This window comes from Equus asinus, chromosome 5, assembly GCF_041296235.1.
Source record: "Equus asinus isolate D_3611 breed Donkey chromosome 5, EquAss-T2T_v2, whole genome shotgun sequence".
In the NCBI taxonomy this organism is placed as follows: Eukaryota; Metazoa; Chordata; class Mammalia; order Perissodactyla; family Equidae; genus Equus; species Equus asinus.
The window spans coordinates 57,596,726-57,614,795 of record NC_091794.1 but is presented as its reverse complement, the minus strand read 5'-3'; the positions used below and the strand labels follow the sequence as shown (position 1 = coordinate 57,614,795).

The following is an 18,070-nucleotide window of genomic DNA, read 5'->3' as shown; positions in this document are numbered from 1 at the left end:
AACTTGACTAGATCTTAGGTGAGATTATTTATACTCTTTATCTTACTTGATTTCTGAATATTTATATACTTTGCTGCAGAAAAATCGATAATAGGGCACTTAATTTTTAATTCTTATTCATTAATTCATTATAATTCTTAATAGGGCACTGCCTCAGAGCTCTCTTGGCAAACTCCACAGCAGGGGTCCCATAAACGTGAAAAATCTGAAAACCTCTGCATTCCAAAGGCTGTCTGGTGACAAATAAAAATGGCAAGCAATAGGATATATTGGAGTATATGAGGAAGCCATTTGGTATAAACCTAATTCGGCCTGACTTTCTTTTTCCAAAAGGGCCTGACCGTGGCCATTGAGCATACATTGCATATCTGCTTAGACGTTTTGAGACAAAGGTGCAACTTCTCTCCCCCTCCCAGAGTTGGCATCTCCTTAAAGATTAAGCATCTTTCTTTAGGCTGGGAATCGATTGCAGCGCTCATCTGTGACCGCCCAGCTTGAGGCAACACACCTGCCACCCCGCGGCGTTCACTGAGACAGCAGACCTATCTGCTGTTTCCATCAATCGCTGTGCTGACAGAGCAGCCTCGTGACTATTGTAAAAGGGACAGTTCAATCATATGTGAAACATACTCTTTGAGGGTATATAACCACCCTGTATACCCCCACTTCTTTGGAGTGCTCTGTTCTTTTGTGGAAAGACTCTCCTGGGTTATAATCCTCCGATTTAAGCTCAGAATAAACTCACCCAAATTTTCATTTATAGATTGGTTATGGATTATTTTTGTCGACACTGGCCTCAAGGGGTAAGGATTTAGACCTGGGTAATGGGTTTGTACTTGTGATGGGGATTTTTAGGCTGCTTAATTTTAAAACGGTTTATGATGAGGATTTTTAGGCTGGTTACTTTTAAAACTACAGATAAGAAGCAGGCTCCAAGGAGTGGAATTTGTTTGCCCTTTGATCAGAGACAATTGCATTTGTAAAGGAAATCTCCATGCCTCCCTCTCTGGAATTTGTTTGCCCCTTGTTGGGAAAACATTTACATTTCTAAGGGAAACCTCTATCTGTGAAGATGCCTCCCTCTCTGAGCCAGGAGGAAGGGGGGATGGCCTTATCTCTGGAAACTGTCTGGCAACCTCATGTAACTGACCCTCCCCCCGACAAATCCTCCTTTTATCTTTAGCCGAGGATAAAATTCAAGCAGTGACTTCTGCCATTTACTCAATCCGGTTTGATTCTTATCTAAAAGTTGTGGGACCGCCAAATGGCCAGACCAAACGGGCACTAATAAAGAGATAACTCACATACCTATGCCTTAAATTTGGCCCTAACCCTCAGTTCGGGGCAGCAGCAGAAGCTCTGACTGCCCGTGGGTCCTGTCCCCACGCACCAGCTCTGCCTGCCCATGGGTCCTGTCCCCATGCCAGCGGGGGCAGCAGCAGCGGCTCTGCCTGCCCATGGGCTCTGTCCCCATGCCAGCGGGGGCAGCAGAAGCGGCAGCAGCAGGAGCTCTGACTGCCCGTGGGTCCTGTCCCCACGCACCAGCTCTGCCTGCCCATGGGCTCTGTCCCCATGCCAGCGGGGGCAGCAGAAGTGGCAGCAGCAGGAGCTCTGACTGCCCATGGGTCCTGTCCCCACGCACCAGCTCTGCCTGCCCATGGGCTCTGTCCCCATGCCAGCGGGGGCAGCAGAAGCGGCAGCAGCAGAAGCTCTGACTGCCCATGGGTCCTGTCCCCATGCTACTCTATCTCTATTCTCTAAATAAAAGAGCACTACTGCCAGATCTTGAGAGTCTAAGAAATCTTTCTTTCGACTCCTCGGCTCACCGACCCCGCATCACTTGTATTAAAGTTCAACTAAGCTGGAGAGCAGCCACACGGCCCTTTGATCCTTGGATACAGTCACCACCGCCCCCCCCCGCCCCCCAGCTCTAAAATACCACCCGCAGACTGGGGGAGTACCACTTGGTCACAGATCTAGCCTGGTCCACATAGGTTTAAAATATTTGAATGTGTTGCCAACCGTTAAAATTCAGGAGGTTACTCATAAAAATATAAATTTCTAGTGTCTCTTGGGAAACTGGAGAGCGGGCAATACTGAGTCTGCGTTCCGGCAGATGAGGAATTTGCTGAAACTGATCAGCCACTGCTTTGTTTAGATGGGACAATTGTTCTCGATGAGCCACAGTTTCCATCCTCCCAAGTGAGCTATCAACTCTGATATGAGTCTCAGATTAGTGACAGAAATCTGTCTTCTTTAAAGTCAGTAGCAATTTGTTTTCAGGGGGTTAGGAAAGAGTGGTGGGGCCAAGGCCTCTGTTCACCAGCTCACTTCACTGATTTTCATTCTCCCTCGAGCCACTGGAGGCATTTCAGGTTTTGGTCCTGGCATATCCCGGAGTCAAAGTTGTCTTCCTCATAGTCCCTGGAAACCCCACACCAGAGAAGCATGGCTTTCAGTACAGTCTTACATGTTTTAGAACAAAGAACAGATGTTAAACACACCCAGGGTACATTTTCAAAGTTTGAAAGAGGTATTCAGTTGCAAATTAGCAGGTCAACATGACCCAGCAGGTGGGCGTTACCACTAGGGCATAGGAGGGGAAGTGTTTATTCCTATTCCGGGAGACTGCCTTCCTTACTTGAATGGTTAAAACAGAGGAACAACTGATGGGGTTTGTTTTTTTTTTGTGTGTATGTGTGTGTGTGTTTTTTTTTGAGGAAGATTAGCCCTGAGCTAACTGCTGCCAATCCTCCATTCTTTTAGCTGAGGAAGACTGGCCCTGAGCTAACATTTGTCCCCATCTTCCTCTACTTTATACGTGGGACACATACCACAGCATGGCTTGACAAGTGGTGCCATGTCCGCACCTGGGATCCTAACCAGCAAACCTGCGCTGCCAAAGCGGAAGGCGCACACTTAACCGCTGCGCCAACGGGACAGCCCCACAATGGATGATGTTTGATGGGCCATAAGCTGGGCTTTTTAGTTCAGGTTGACTCAGTTTTGAACCTGAATAATTACCCTATATACCTCAATATGTGAAAATCTCTAGTCACCAGTAAGAACATTTCTTTCTGCCTGCCCTGTAGCCTCTCAGCCGGTGCCCGCTGGTGCCCTTTGCCTGCCTTCACACTGTGGGCCTGGCCCTGGCAGGCAGTGTACGCTGTGGAATGGGGGACCCCCTCCTGTGTTTCTGCCTTTGACGTGATGCTTGTTCTGATCTTCCACACTCCTAAATGACTTCCTGTTCTTCTTTGTGTTTCCAGCCCCAGCCTGGTCACCTGTACTTTACTCGGGAGCTGGCACTTTTGTTAAGGCCACCACAGGTCTCAGCCAGAAGGACCGAGGCCTCCATCCTGACACAGGATGGGAGAGAGCCCTGAGCAGGAAGCCAGAGACCGGCTACTACTCTCAGCTGCACCCTCACTGGTAGGAAGTCCACGAATGAGTCACTTTCCTCTCTGGCCCCTGGATTTCTGAAGCGTAACACGCAGCAGCTATACTCCAGATGTACTCTATATCCTTTTCATCCTGCTTCGCAGGCACCCCTCAGTGGCTACAACATGATTGATTCATTTCTGCGAGGCCTCTCTTTTCTCCTGTTGGTCTTGGTTGGGGCGCCTTGATAGAAGAAAACACTCATCTCCTGGTGTGGTGCCTGAGGAGTCTCTCACTGTGCTAACGTAAAGTACGTACTCCAGAGCTGGCCTCCCTCCTGGGTGCTGACACGGAGCCTGAGTAAGACCAGACCCAACAGCTAGGGTGGGGTGGGCGGCAGGCCCAAGACATTGAGAGCAAATCCTGGGCAGGCAAGCGCTCTGCAGAGCAACAGGTGGAGACAGACGTAACTTCACGACATCATTGCTTTCTACCCCTCCTTCCTGGCAGTCTGCTCCTGTTCTTGAGGACAGAGATTGGCCTCCTGCTGGCAGACCTCATTTCTAATGGTAAGGGCAAGAGCAGGGACCTTGGATCAGACCCTTGTTTGAATCCACTTACAGCTGTGTGACCCTGAGCCATTTACCTCACCTCTCTCAATCGGAAAAATGCAATCATAGAGCCTTTTGCATAAATGCAATTATAGTGCCTTGCATACAGTGCCTTTTGTCAAGATAAAATGCCATAATGTATGTAAAGCTTTTAGCACAGGGCCCGGCACATATCAAGTATTCAAAGGGTGTTACTCAGCTTTGTCATTATTGCTTTATCTGCAAAATAGCACATTTTATTCCCTAAGTCTTATCAGTGAAAATTTATATTCCATCTCAGGAATCTCAGGAGTATGCAAAAAAATTTCTCAAAGATTAGCTTGTGAAGAAGGCTGTCCATTTAACTCCTGCCCTTTGCCCTCCTAGTTCCCACTGACAACCTGAGTAGATGCTTCCAGTTGCTCCAATAAACCCAGAAGAATCAATTCCAAAGTAAAAGGCCACTGCTTTATTCGACCTCACATGCGGCCTGTAGCATAAACTACAGGTATTTTTAATGATCTTTCAATAAAAGAAGAACATTTCAGTGATCATGACATATTCATTCCTTTTTAAAAAATATATATTTTGGGGGGCCAGCCTGGTGGTATGGTGGTTAAGTTCACGTACTTGGCTTCAGCCCCTCAGGGTTTGTGGGTTCAGATCCCAGGTGTGGACCTACACACTGCTCATCAAGCCATGCTGTGGTGGCGTCCCACATACAAAAAAATAGAGGAAGATTGGCACAGCTGTTAGCTCAGGGACAATCTTCCTCACCAAAAAAATTAAATTAATTAATTAATTAAAAAATATATTTGTTTAATTCCCATTTAAAAACAAATGGGAATGTTTTATTAACTCCAGTGAGGGTTTTCCTGAATTTGTATTTATTTTCAATTACACATATAATACTTTAATACATTCTGATAAAACAATTCAAATAAAACAACACAAATAAAATGGAAGTGTGAAAGTCCTTCTTAACACCATTCCTTTCCCTGCAGCCCCACCCGACCTGGGCCCCTCCTACACCCAAACCCACTGCCCCGCCAGGAGAAGCCACTGTTGTCAGCCGGCTGTGTAGCTTTGCAGGTTCTTTTCCCCACATTTGAGAGCTGGATTTCTACACGTATGTAAGTGAGTGTGGGCTAGACTTAGTGACTTTCTTCTAACCAATAGAATAGGGCAAAAGTGATGGCTTGTTGCTTCCATGATTAGGTTACAAAACACCTCTGGATTCTGTCTTGTTTTCCTTCTCTTTGAGCCCTTGATCTGGGGGAATGTAAGCTGCCACATTATGAGTAGCCCTGTGGAGAAGCCACGTGGAGAGAAATGTGTTGATCTCCAGTCAACAGCCAGTTAGGACCTGAGACCTGAAAACAACCACAAGAGTGACCTAGAAATGGATCCACCCCCACTCAGGCCTTGAGGTAACCGTAGCTGCGGCCAACACCTTGACTGCAGCCTCCCAAGAGGCTCTAAGCTGCTCCTGATTCCTGATCCACAGCAGGGAGACAATAAATGTTTGCTGTCTTAAGATGCTAAATTTTAGAATAATTTGTTATGCATCAGTAGATGTGATGGTTAGTTTTATGGGTGAACTTGACTGGGCCACAGTGTACCTATTGGTTCTGTTTCACTGGAGAACCCAGACTAATACAGATTTGGGTACTGAGAGTGGTTCTAGAGGAACAGAGTGTTAAGGATGAGTTCTCTGAATTGGTTCTTGGGTTTCTGGAATTGGCTTTCTAATCTGGTTAGATTAAAGGACACTGATGATTCTATTTCCAATAGGAAAGGGAGCACTGATAGTCTGTGGCATGATCTGGCAGTAGAGAGATGTAAAATATCTCCATCGGATAATCCTAATCCACCACTTATAAGAAACAAAGAGCTGAGTGACTGTGTATATGATACTTTCAAACATTTTTGGAAAGCTAACAAATGTAATGAGGTTGGCTGTTTACTCCTAATGTCTCTGGACAAAGTGGTGAAGGAAAATGATGATTCAAGTTCTCAGCTCAAGCACCACGTAAATGACCTGAAAGCTTCTATGTGTGCCCTGAAGGAGCCCCTTATCTCTCACAGCTACAGGGCTGAGATTGCTGAAAATCAAATGCAATATATGTTGCTCCTTCTCCCACAGCCTGGATTCATGTGTCAAGGGGTGGAAATGGGAGTGACCCTGCTCACTATTACCCTTAGAGATCCACTAGAAAAGTTTTTGCTTCTTGTTCCCATGACTTTATCCTCTGCTGGATTAGAGGTTTTAAGCTGAAAGGAAAAATACTTCCATCAAGAGTCACAACAGGGGCTGGTCCCATGGCCGAGTGGTTCAAGTTCTGCATGCTCTGCTTTGGTGGCCCAGGGTTGGCAGGTTTGGATCCTGGGTGTAGACCTGCTCCACTCATCAGCCATGCTGTGGAGGTATCTCACTTACAAAGTAGAGGAAGATTGGCACAGATGTTAGCTCAGGGCAAATCTTACAAAAAAAAAAAAAAAAAAGAGTCACAACAATATAATGTACACCCAAAATTACACAATGTTATAAACAATTATGATCTCAATAAAATTACTCAAAAAAAAAAAAAAAAAAAGAAAAGAATTAAAGATGTCCAGAGGGAAAAAAGGATCACAGCAATAAATGCTGCCCGGCAACTTTGGACTCCTCATGGCTCTGACTCAGCAGGCAAAGAAGGGAGTTACTGTGCTAGCTGGGGTGATTGATCCTGACTACCAAGGGGACACTGCACTTCTTCTCCACAGCCAAGGCACAGAAAAGTGTGTCTGGAGTAGAGGAGGTACCTCAAGGAGGCTGTTAGTGTTACCATGCTCTGTGATTAGGGGCAGTGGAAAACTACAACTCAATCCAGGCAGGATTACTAATGGCCTGCACCCTTCAGGAATGAACGTTTGAGTCACTTCAATGGGTAAAGAACCATAACCAGCTGAGATGGTATCTGAAGGCAAAGGAAATAGAGAATGAGGAGTGTGATGGGTGTTGAGGAAAATAATCCATAACCAATCTATAAATGAAAATTTGGGTGAGTTTACTCTGAGTTAAAATGTGAGGACCATGGCCTGGGGCCTTTCTTCCTGAAGGAAAAAAGGGCACCAAAGAAGTGGGGTATATAGAGTGGTTATATACCCCCAAAGAGGATGTTTCACATATGCTTGAAATGTCCCTTTTACAATAGTCATGAGACTGCCCTGTCAGCACAGCGATTGATGGAAACAGCAGGTAGGTCTGCTGTCTTGGTGAACACAGCAGGGTGGCAGGTCTGTTGTCTCGAGCTGGGTGGTCACAAGTGAGCGCAGCAGTCAGTTCCCAGACTAAGGAAAGATGCTTATCCCTAAGGAAATGCCAATGTGGGGGGAAGTTGCACCTTTATCTTAAGGCCATTTGTTCTTGCCATAGTAAATGTTTAAAGCAGATATGCAATGCATGCTCCATGGCCATGTCAGGCCCTTTTGGAAAAACAAAGTCAGGCTGAATTAGGTTTACACCAAATGGCTTCCTCATATGCTCCAAGATATCCTATTGCTCGCCATTTCTGTTTGTCATGGGGTTCTTTGAAAATAGTCAGCAGGAAAGTAAAGGAAAAAGAGAATTAAAGACAATTCTTCTTGCTCTACAAGTTGAATCTTTTGAGAAGCAAAAAGGCAACTCTGAAAGTCAACTAAAGCCCACTCAGAGGCCTCCCTATTGGCCCCCAGACAATTGCAGGTATTGCAAGAAACCAGGGCATTGGAAAAGAGAATGTCCTGCTCTTAAGAGAAGGAAAAGTTTGAAAAATATCCCCACTTGGCCCCAGAACCCCCAGAAGACTCGTTTTTCTCCTCCTGAGGGGCATTTCTCCCTAAAATGATGGGGCCAGCCAATCCTCAGTTGTACCCCCGAGCCTACTGTTAAACTTAGAATAGAGGATTGGGAACTGGATTTTTTAGGTGATACTGGTGCGGCTTTCTCCACTATCCATTCGGGGGATTTATCTCTACCTGTCACCTCTGAGTCTATTCAAGTTGTAGGAGTCTCTGGGCAGCCTATTTCACTGCCCATATCCCAGCCCACTCCGGTATTTTTAGGTCCCCTGAACACTCATCATGCCTTTCTGGTCTCTGTTCTCGAGCAAACCTCTTTGGCAGAGATTTGTTATGTAAATTTAATGCCACTACAAATTGTAATGAAAAAGGTGTTCTTATCTCCTTGCTCTCTGACCAAACCCCAAGTCTCCTGCTTTCCTTGCTAGAAACTCGTCCTTATTTAAATTCTTCTGAAGAGGATGAGTCTTTAAAAGATTTCCCAATTAGTCTTTGGGCTACACATGCAAATGATTGTTGCTTAGTGCAGAACCCGTGCACATTACTTGGAAGAAGAATGAACCATTTCCATCAGTAGACCAATACCTGCTCTCCAGAGATGCAGAGCGAAGAATTGAACCCATAATAGACTCTCTTTTGCAATGGGGTGGACTAGTTTTTACTTCCTCACCCAGTAAAAAAAGAAGGCAAATTTGACTCAGATGGGAACCAAATGTACAGATTTGTACAAGACCTCAGGGCCATAAACTCTCACTGTTTGGATATCATCTGCATGTTTAGTGGATGGACTGAATGCTATCCAACTAGACATGCAGATGCCACAACCGTGGGAAAGAAATTAATAACTGAAGTTATTCCTCGTTTTGGCATCCCTTTATGGATTGAATCAGACCAAGGAACTCATTTTACAGCAGACATAAACCACTTGCTTGCAAAAACTCTGGGGGACTCATTAAAATTTCATACCCCATATCACCCCCAGTCTTCAGGGCAAGTGGAACCTAAAAATCTAGACATGAAAAGGACTTTAGGAAAGGTCTGTCAAGAAACTGGACTTAAACGGCCAGAAGCTCTGCGCTTGGCCCTTGTAAAGATTCAAAATACTCCAAATAGGAGACATGGATTGACTCCTTTTGAAATAGTCTTTGGATGCCTGATGCCTACTGGCATATCTAAACCTTTGATTCCCTGATTAAGTGAATATTATGGGAATTTAAGTGAACAATTTGATGCCAAGACTAGCTATATACAGAAATTAACTACCATACTTGAAGCATATCGTCTGCAGGTAAAAGATGCGTGGCCTCCATCTTCTGACGAGCCTTGCCGTCCCTTTCAACCAGGAGATCGGGTGTACATCAAGGTCTTTAAAAGAAAAAACACGCTGTCACCATGCTGGCAAGGACCTTATGAAATCCTACTGACCACCTACATGGTCATCTAAATAAAGGAAAAATCTTCCTGGATCCATTCAAGCCACGCCAAAATAGACCCAGGACATCACTCTCAAGGCAAATGGGAGACAGTCCCCACAGATGATCTTGAACTAAGGATTTCCAGGGCCAATTCTCAGGCCCCAGAAGCAGCCAACACCACGAAGTAGACAGCTTTTCCCAAGATCACGGATCAAGAAACCGCACTTTCACCTATTTCCTCACCTTTGCATTTAAAGGCTCCCTACACACACACACAGACACACAAACACACACGAAACTATTAGCAAATATATATTTTCCTTTAATCATTTATTAAAAAGCTGACTGAAGAGTGCTGGTCTCTATCTATCCTACTTCTCTCTAAGTCTCCACTATGGGCTCTTTTCCAACCTGTGTCTTGCTTTTACTAACCTTCTCTTTTTCAACAAGTCCAGCACAAACCAAATACCCCCTTATACCGGTTTACCAAGCCTTGACCATGCTAACTAATCAGTCTGACTGCTGGTTATGTCAACAGCTAGATAGTGCAAAGGAACCGGAACTGGTCTTTGTTCCTGCTGAAGTGAACACCTGGTGGACTAAGTACGGAAGACGGATGAACAGCAGGGCATGGCATCCACGACAAGGAAAACTTCACTCTGCCTCTCCTCCTGGTGAGTCATTTGGGCCCCAGAAAGGCTCTAAGGAAGCTCCAGGACTCTCCCTTGCCCAGGTAAAGACAACAGGTGAAAGATTTTCCCTCTGCATCGAAAGTAAACATGACACTGGACCTTTCCTGGGTGACATACCAGGACAATATTGTAATCAAACTCTATGGTTCGATTCCACAGGTGGCATCTTCAAACCTCTAACGGGAGTTATAAGTGACTCTAAAGCTACTCCCCTTGGCACAAACATCTGCCAAATCACCAAATGTTCTGGAAGGCTCATGAGACACCCATGTACAACTTGGGGTATTGCAGCTGCCCGCATGGTTAAGCTGCCCAATACTGTAAACTATATATGGGTGGATCAAAAATCTGAACTCACTTGGTCAGGTGACAAGACCAGGCTTTATAGCTGCCGAAATCAGACTTCAGGCCTCCTGTACAGCTATTCTGCGATCTGTTCTGTTCTCTCAGATTGACAGGAGCGCATGGAAAATGGAGATTTTTAGGCTCTAACAGTACCAGTGGCATAGCGCATGGAATTCTCCAGACTGTGGGAACTCTAGATTTAGCTCTAACTTTGTCTATAAACCACACTGGTCTTTTTATTTTATGCGGCAACAAAGTATATGAAAGCTTCCCACCTAATTTGTCAGGACGCTGTGGACTCGGATACCTGGCCCTTCTGTCACTAAATACTCCACCCTAAATGCCAGCCAAATTGCAAACCTGGGTTCCTTTGTTCATAAGATTGTGCCACATAAGCGTGCCCATCGGGAAATGGTGGAGAATCCGCTTGTGTATCACAACTCCAAGTTCTTGTCAGCATCGAGAGTCTTATTCCCCAGCTTCGGAGACTACGAGTTGGAAAAGGCGATCTTAAATCTCTCCATGGTGATGGAACAAGAGTCCAACACCACCATGCAGACTTTGAGAATACTCCAGTCACAGACGAGCAGCCGAGCCTCTGTGGTCCTCATAAATCGACGTGCTCTGGATACACTGACTGCCCAGCAATGAGGAGCCTGTGCAATCATCGGTGAAAAATGTTGCTTGTATGTGAATCAAACTGGGCAAGTAGCATCTAACTTACATCTATTAAAAGAGAAGATTGACATTTTCCATCAGATAAATGAAGCTCACACATTTTATTGGACAGACTTATTTCCAGGATTGGGGAACTGGTTTAATGGAGTGTGGGGAAATGTGCTACAGTTTGTTCTTTTCTCCTTGTCTATCCTCATTCTAATCTACGTTCTTTTCTCTCTTTGCAGATTTCTTACCACTCACCTACTAATTCGATTTCTCTCTCCACAGCCACCAGCTCAGCTTTTTATATGTGAAACTTCCAGGGAAGTTTTAGAGGAGGGAACTGTGGGGACCTGGAATTGGCCACCCCAAGATATGTCTCTTTGGCATCAGGATTATTTGAGGCTGATTGCTTTTGATAAACTGGGACAGGCAAGGAGGCTCTGAGGAATGGAACTCGCCCTTTGTTAGGACACGTTTACATTTGTAAGGTAAATCTCTATCTGTAAAAGGTGCCTCCCTCTCTGTACCAGGAAGAAGAAAGGAGATGACCTTCTCTCTAGAAACTCTTAATCAATACCAAAGGCAAGGACTTAAATCTGCATTTTATTGTGCTAGTCTGGTAACCTCCTGTAACTGACTTCCCTCCCCCTCCCAACTTTGGCATTTCTTAAGGATTAAGCATCTTTCCTTAGGCTAGGAACTGATTGCTGCGCTCACCTGTGACAGTCCAGCTCCAGACAATCCACTTGCCTCCGGCTTCGCCCTCTGAGACAGCAGACCACTACCTGCTGTGTCCATCAAGCGCTGTGCTGACAGGGCAATCTTGTGACTATTGTGGGAGGGACATTTCAATCACATGTGAAACACCCTGTTTGGGGGTGTATAACCACTATGTGCATCCCACTTCTTCGGTGCCCTTTCTTCCTTCGGGAAGAAAGGCCCCGGGCCATGGTTCCTCATAAAGCTTTGTTTAATTTTCTCTTGCTCTTCTGTCTCATGTGAATTTAATGCGTTCTCCGGCCAGATGAACCCACATTTGGGGAGAGGAAATGTCCTCCTCCCCTACACTGTCAAAGCCTTTGTACTATAACCAATGTGTCCTGTTATAAGGAAAACAGATTCTTATTGAACTTATGCAAATAACTATATTGACACGAAATAATCTTACTCATTTACTCACAAAGTTTCCAAATTCTGGAGAGATCAGGTAGGGAGAAAAAGATAAATATTTCAGTTTTGCTCATAAAGGTATGATTTCACCAAATTGCTGTAAGTCATAGTTAGCATAAGAGAAAAAGATTTCCTTAAATCTGAGAAAACAAGGTTCAGAGCAGGCGTCCCCAAGATGCACCACTGTGGTATGCGGATTATTTAGAGCTGAAGACAATAAAGGCTCAGACTCAGCAAGAACATTGGACCTTTCCCCCGCTAACTGATTAAAAGAAATGTAAAATAAAGGCCTGTCCCCAGGAGAGGCCATCACCATGGATAACTCTGGGTTTCCGTAGACTGGGAGGATCCTTGCTAAGCCCACCCTTATCAAAGTTCTATTTACCAAACATTTGCTTTTCCATTTCCATGTGGGTTGCCTTCCTCCCCTGTGAAGCCCCGAATCACTACCCCAAATGTCCTCCCTGTCTGAGCTTAAGAGACTCAAACAGGCAGCCTCAGCCAGTTGGCTGAGTTACTCAGTGTCCCCTGAGTTTCTCCCATGTATACATAAGAACCTTAAGGAAGAGGTGGGGAGGAAATTCTCCCACTTCCCCGACAAGTGGAAGAAAGTGGTTATAAATACCAGCTATGACCATGTGACCAGTTATGGAAACGAGGACTGTAACTGTCATGAGTATTCCTCTTTATTTTGTTATGAATATTGTGGGGGACTGGAATTGTCCACCCCAAGATATGTCTCTTTGGCATGAGGATTATTTTGGGCTGGTTACTTTGAAAACAGCAGACAGGAAAGAGACTCTAGAAAGTGGAATTTACTTACCCTTTGTTAAGAGACATTTACATTGTAAGGGAAATCTCCATCTGTAAAGGTGTCTCTCTCTCTGTACCAGGTAACAGGGGGGATGACCTTCTCTCTAGAAACTCTTAATCAATGCCAAAGGCAAGGACTTAAATCTGCATCTTGTTTACTTTACTTGTCTGGTAACCTCCTGTAACTGACTCTCCCCACCCTCAACATCCTCCTTTGTCTTTAGCTGAAGATGATATTTAAGGTGGTGGCTTCAGCCATTTTGGCAAGTTGCTCAGGTTGCCTGAGCCTCTCCCATGTATACATGTTATAAAGCTTTGTTTAATTTTCTCCTGTTACTGTCTCATGTGAATTTAATTTGTTCTCCAGCCGGAATAACTCACAGTGGGTAGAGGAAATGTCTTCCTCCCCTACAGTTTGATGACTTGGATGGGATAAAATTTCACTGGCTGGACACTGCTCACTCCGGACTGCTGCAGCCAAGAGATCCCAGACCCCTGACAAGAGCCGGCAAGAGGTAAGAGTTCTTACCACATCAGTCTCCTGGATCTCTGCCTGCAGGGTGCAATGGAAGCAAGAGTAGTGAAGCTTTTTTTGCTTTTCTAAATTTAGATTAGCAGTAGTAAATGTTGGTGAGGCTAGCTTCTTGGATTCAGTGACTCTAGGATTTGGTTGAGTACTCATTGATTGTAGATCCTTTTCCTCCCAGAGATAGCTCTTTTCCTTGTCTCTGTCTTTGTTGTTTGTATATGCCTGTTGTCTGGGCTTTTTGTCTTGTTCTATGCCTTGAGAGCTTGGCTTTATGATCTTTCTGGTCTCCGCCATCTGGAGGATGCATGTACCGGCGTGCATCTTGGCAGCCAGTCAAGTACACAGGGGTTCTGGGACACAATCTCTTTGCTAGGCTGTGCTATCTCTCAGGGGAGTTTGTCATAAGGGATCCCGATTGCTTTCATAAGGGGCCTTTGCCATCTGAACCTTTGTTGCTTGCTGTGCAATGAAGGCCTTTACTTTCTTAGACTATTTTTGGGAGTGAACTTTCTGGATCTCTTTTGGAGACTTCTCTTGTGTCCATGGTTAAGCTTATTGGTTGAGTCACTTTTAAGATCCTACTCATCAATGTGGCCAGATGATGGATCATTTAAATTCAGAAAACTTCTAAATTTGGGGAAAAAAATTGTGAGAGCTCTCATCATAATTTTTATTGGTACCTATGAAAAGGCCAAATTAAAAAGGAAACACACACGCAAAAAGTCTAAGTGTTGATAAGATTATAAAGGTTGGAATGCTTGAGCTGATTGTTTTTCTTTATAAAAAGTTTATTATGAGGATTATTTTAGACTGGTTACTTTTAAAAACTGCAGACAGGAAGGAGGGTCTGAGGAGTAGAATTTACTTACTCTTTGTTAGGAGACATTTACATTTTAAAGGAAGTCTCCATCTGTAAATGTGTCTCCCTCTCTGTACCAGTACCAATGACTTAAATCTGCATCTTGTTTACCGTACTCATGTGGTAATCTCCCATGATTGACTCCCCCTCCACTCCCAACATCCTCTTTTGTCTTTAGCTAAAAATAATATTTAAGATGGTGGCTTCCGCCATTTACTTAATCCAGTTTGATTCTTATCTAAAAATTATAGGACCACTCAATAACCAGAGCCCACCTGCACTGATACCATTTTAACTTTCTTTTACATACTCTTTCCTTTGTCTTGTAAAGAGATAACTCACATATCTATGCCTTAAATTTAGCCCTACCCTCAAACTATGTTTGCAGCAGCTCTTTACTGCCCATGGGTCCTGTCCCCATGCGATGCCACACTATTCTCTAAATAAAAGAGCACTACTGCCAGACCTTGAGAGTCCAAGAGATCTTTCTTTCGACTCCTTGGTTCACCGACCCTGCATCAGTTATATCAACTTTGCCTGAGTATGTTTTAAAATGTCTTCCTGGGAATACTTCCCTATCAATAGTACATGACCAAGACTTATAACGTCCTGCCCATGGGTCCTGTTCCCATGCTGCAGCTCTTCACTGCCCATAGGCCCTGTCCCCACACTATTCTCTGAATAAAGGAGCAATACTTCCAGACCTTGAGAGTCCAAAAAAATCTTTCTTTTGACTTCTTGGCTCACCAAGCCCACTTACTTCACTGGCTTGTGAGCTGAAGTTCTAGTCTTCCTTGTGCCTTTCTCTCTTTTCAAGGATGGATCTAAATTTACTTCTCCATCGGGAACCTTCTCGGACAGCTGTACGAATCCACGTTTGCTGCCCATGGCTACTCTATGGGGCAAACCATGGCATTCAGCCTGAAGAGAATCAGTACCTTAAGCCTCAGGGTGATGAAGAATGAATTAATCCATTCCTTCCTAATCCTATCTCTAATAGATAAATTTTACATGGGTGCAGGTGGACCACTTAAGTCATTAGGATGGTTGCCAATCTCCAAGACTCCCGTGGCAGGTTTCTTTTCCTAAGGCTGGATTGGAATCCCTTCCTATGGCTCCTGACCACACTCTGAATCTCGGGAAAGTCCCAACCGGGACTCTGGTTCAAGGAAAGTACTAAACTCTAACCTTTGGTTGAGTGTGGGAACCCCTTCTTGGGAGAACAGCTCCAGGATGCAATTGGGTAGAATGTCCCCAAGACAGGTGGAAAATTCTTCACTGTTTTTCTCTATTCTTTTATCTTTGGGATAATTCACCTGGTACTTATTACTGCCAGGCATAATAGAGAAGGTATACAAAGGATACAATGCAGGGAAATGCCCCCATCACCCACCCCTTGCTATAGGAACCCCATAGACACAATGGGTAGGATGCTGCCCTAGGTTTAGGGGAGATTTTCAAGGCAATGGGTCCTTTTCTTTCATGTCCCTTAAAGTTACAGTGGTCATTTTGGGCTCCTTTTGAGTTTGCAATAGAGAAACAAAGAAATCTTTAAAGTGTCAAAGGCTCCACCCCTGGGTGCCCCCACTCTGGTTTCCGGGCCTGATCACCCCAGCAACCAAGAGGGGTGCCCTCTCTTGGTGGTTGACTGGTTGAGTATTTTAGGTGCCTACTGAGTCAGTTATGAGGATCACACACCTGTGATTTATTCTGTGAACTGTACTGCCAATGTTGTGTGCCCCGGCACAGAAATTGGTGTGTGCCCCTTATCTTGATAACCCTCAGGAAGAAGCCACGAGGGTGAGGCCTGATCTCTTCTTTTCCCTGCTTTGTCTGTCTTGTTTGTCACCTCCTCTCTTGTTGCCAAGTCAAGGTTAAGTTCAGGCTGGACCTGAGCAGACACTGGACCTTCTGTACTTAACTCTCAACTCTGGCACAGGGAGCCCCAGGCCCCAGCCAGCTCGAGGCCTTTGCCTCCTTCTTCCTGCGTCGCCTAGTGCTGGCTCGGGGACTAAGTGCCCAGGCTAAGGGGGACTTAACTAGGTCGTATAACTATGTTGATGGCTGCAGTCAGGTGTCTTTGCACTCTTTCTCTGGCTGCTGTCAGTCAGATACCAGCTTTACTGCCATGGGGAATGCCTCAACCATCCCTGGAAACTCACGCCTTGGGTGCATTTTAACTAGTTAGAAATGCTTTCAATTGGGTGGGTTTTGCCCCAGAAACTCCATCTGTAAAAAAACTTGAGTGGTTTGTTTATGCTATTGTGATGTAGTTAATTCCCAGGACTGAAAAAAAAAAAAAAGAGGGGAAAAGGCCATAAGCATGCGTTTGCCAAAAAATCTGTCTTCTTGAATGTCTTCTCCACAATTATTTCTAAAAAGGCTCAAAACAAAATTTGGATTCCTAACTAGGGAGCTTTGTATTGCACCTGATTCATGGCCGTGATTTTTAAAACAATAGCTGTGGAAACTCTCTGTCTGTGTGTCTATATGTATGTTATATATGTGTGATTTTACCTCTGGATGGTATGGCCAAAACTAAGAGCTCTATTTAATTGACTTAAAGTAAGCACTTACGTAAATTCTAAACGTAATAGAGATTAACCCAATGTCTTTTAAGTTAAGATGATATAGATTAATCTTCAGTTAATGAAAGTTTAAGTTTGTTGGTTTGGTTGAAAAAGTATATCCTCAAGAGTTGTCAGTGTTTGAATATGATGCAAACATGCAGCCTGGGTTTACTAGTCGAATAAGCTCACGTTGTCTGTTAGAAATTTCTCAGCAATGCAGTTCCAATGTAATTTAACAGACCAAATAAACCTAATTACTTTACAATCTTCCTCCTTATGGGAAGAGAGAGCAAATTTCTCTGTGAAGTCCCAGTGGCCTCTGAAAATCCCCAGAGAAATCCTGTTCCTTCATCCAGGTCAAAAGAAAGCCTTGGTTCAGGGCTTGAATATTTTTGAGGGAGAAGCTTGTCAAAAATATCAAAAGCTTTTAAAACACTTACTTAAACAAGATCAAGAGGTTGCTGATTTTGTCACTGTAAAACAAGGGTCACTGAAACAATGCTTCATAATAGTTAACCAAAGTGACAACAGCAAAAAACCTTAATATAGAAAAAGACTCTGTCTTTTTCTGAACCTAACAAATTATTTTAACAAACCAGATTCTGTCTTTTCAGTAGACTTAGAGCAGGCCAAAAGTTCAAGATAATCATCCCTTTGAGAGAGAAAACCAAATTCTAATTTTTGTATCAGTTTACTTTTTCATATTAAAACCCATTTACTTAATTAGATTCATTTCAGTCTTAGCCAACTTGACCAGGTACAAAACTCTTTTCAGAATTTCTGTAACTTTCTTTTGCATTCAGAATTTGTTCCATGCTTTCTTTCTTACTTTCTCGTATATTAGGACAAATTTATCTTTCTTAACCCATCAAACAAATATTTCCATTCTTTATACCCTCTTTACTAAAAACATACATTTTACTTTCCTTGAATACAGAGCTGTTTTCCTCATTAATTTCCAATAGCTTTAATTACGTATGTTAATTAGACTTTTAACCCTTACAGACCCTAGTAAAAAACTAAAAACTAAGCAATTATGAACTGTCTTTTATATGAACATTCTAAACACTTTTCATAATTTCTAGAAACATGCCACTTTACAATAAAACACGAGGCACACTTTCTGATGGACCCAAACGCTTTTAGCCTCAAAGTTTCAAGTTACCAAAAAGATTTTGGAAGTTATTTTAAATACACATACCATAAACTATAATTATTGCT

The 18,070-nt window shown here is 43.9% G+C and overlaps 1 pseudogene; it reads right to left on the bottom strand.

Annotated features, from left to right (window-relative positions):
• Positions 1–1,963: 1,963 nt before the first annotated feature.
• Positions 1,964–18,070, bottom strand: part of LOC106841042 (RCC1 and BTB domain-containing protein 1 pseudogene) — a 40,122-nt pseudogene continuing 24,015 nt past the window's right edge.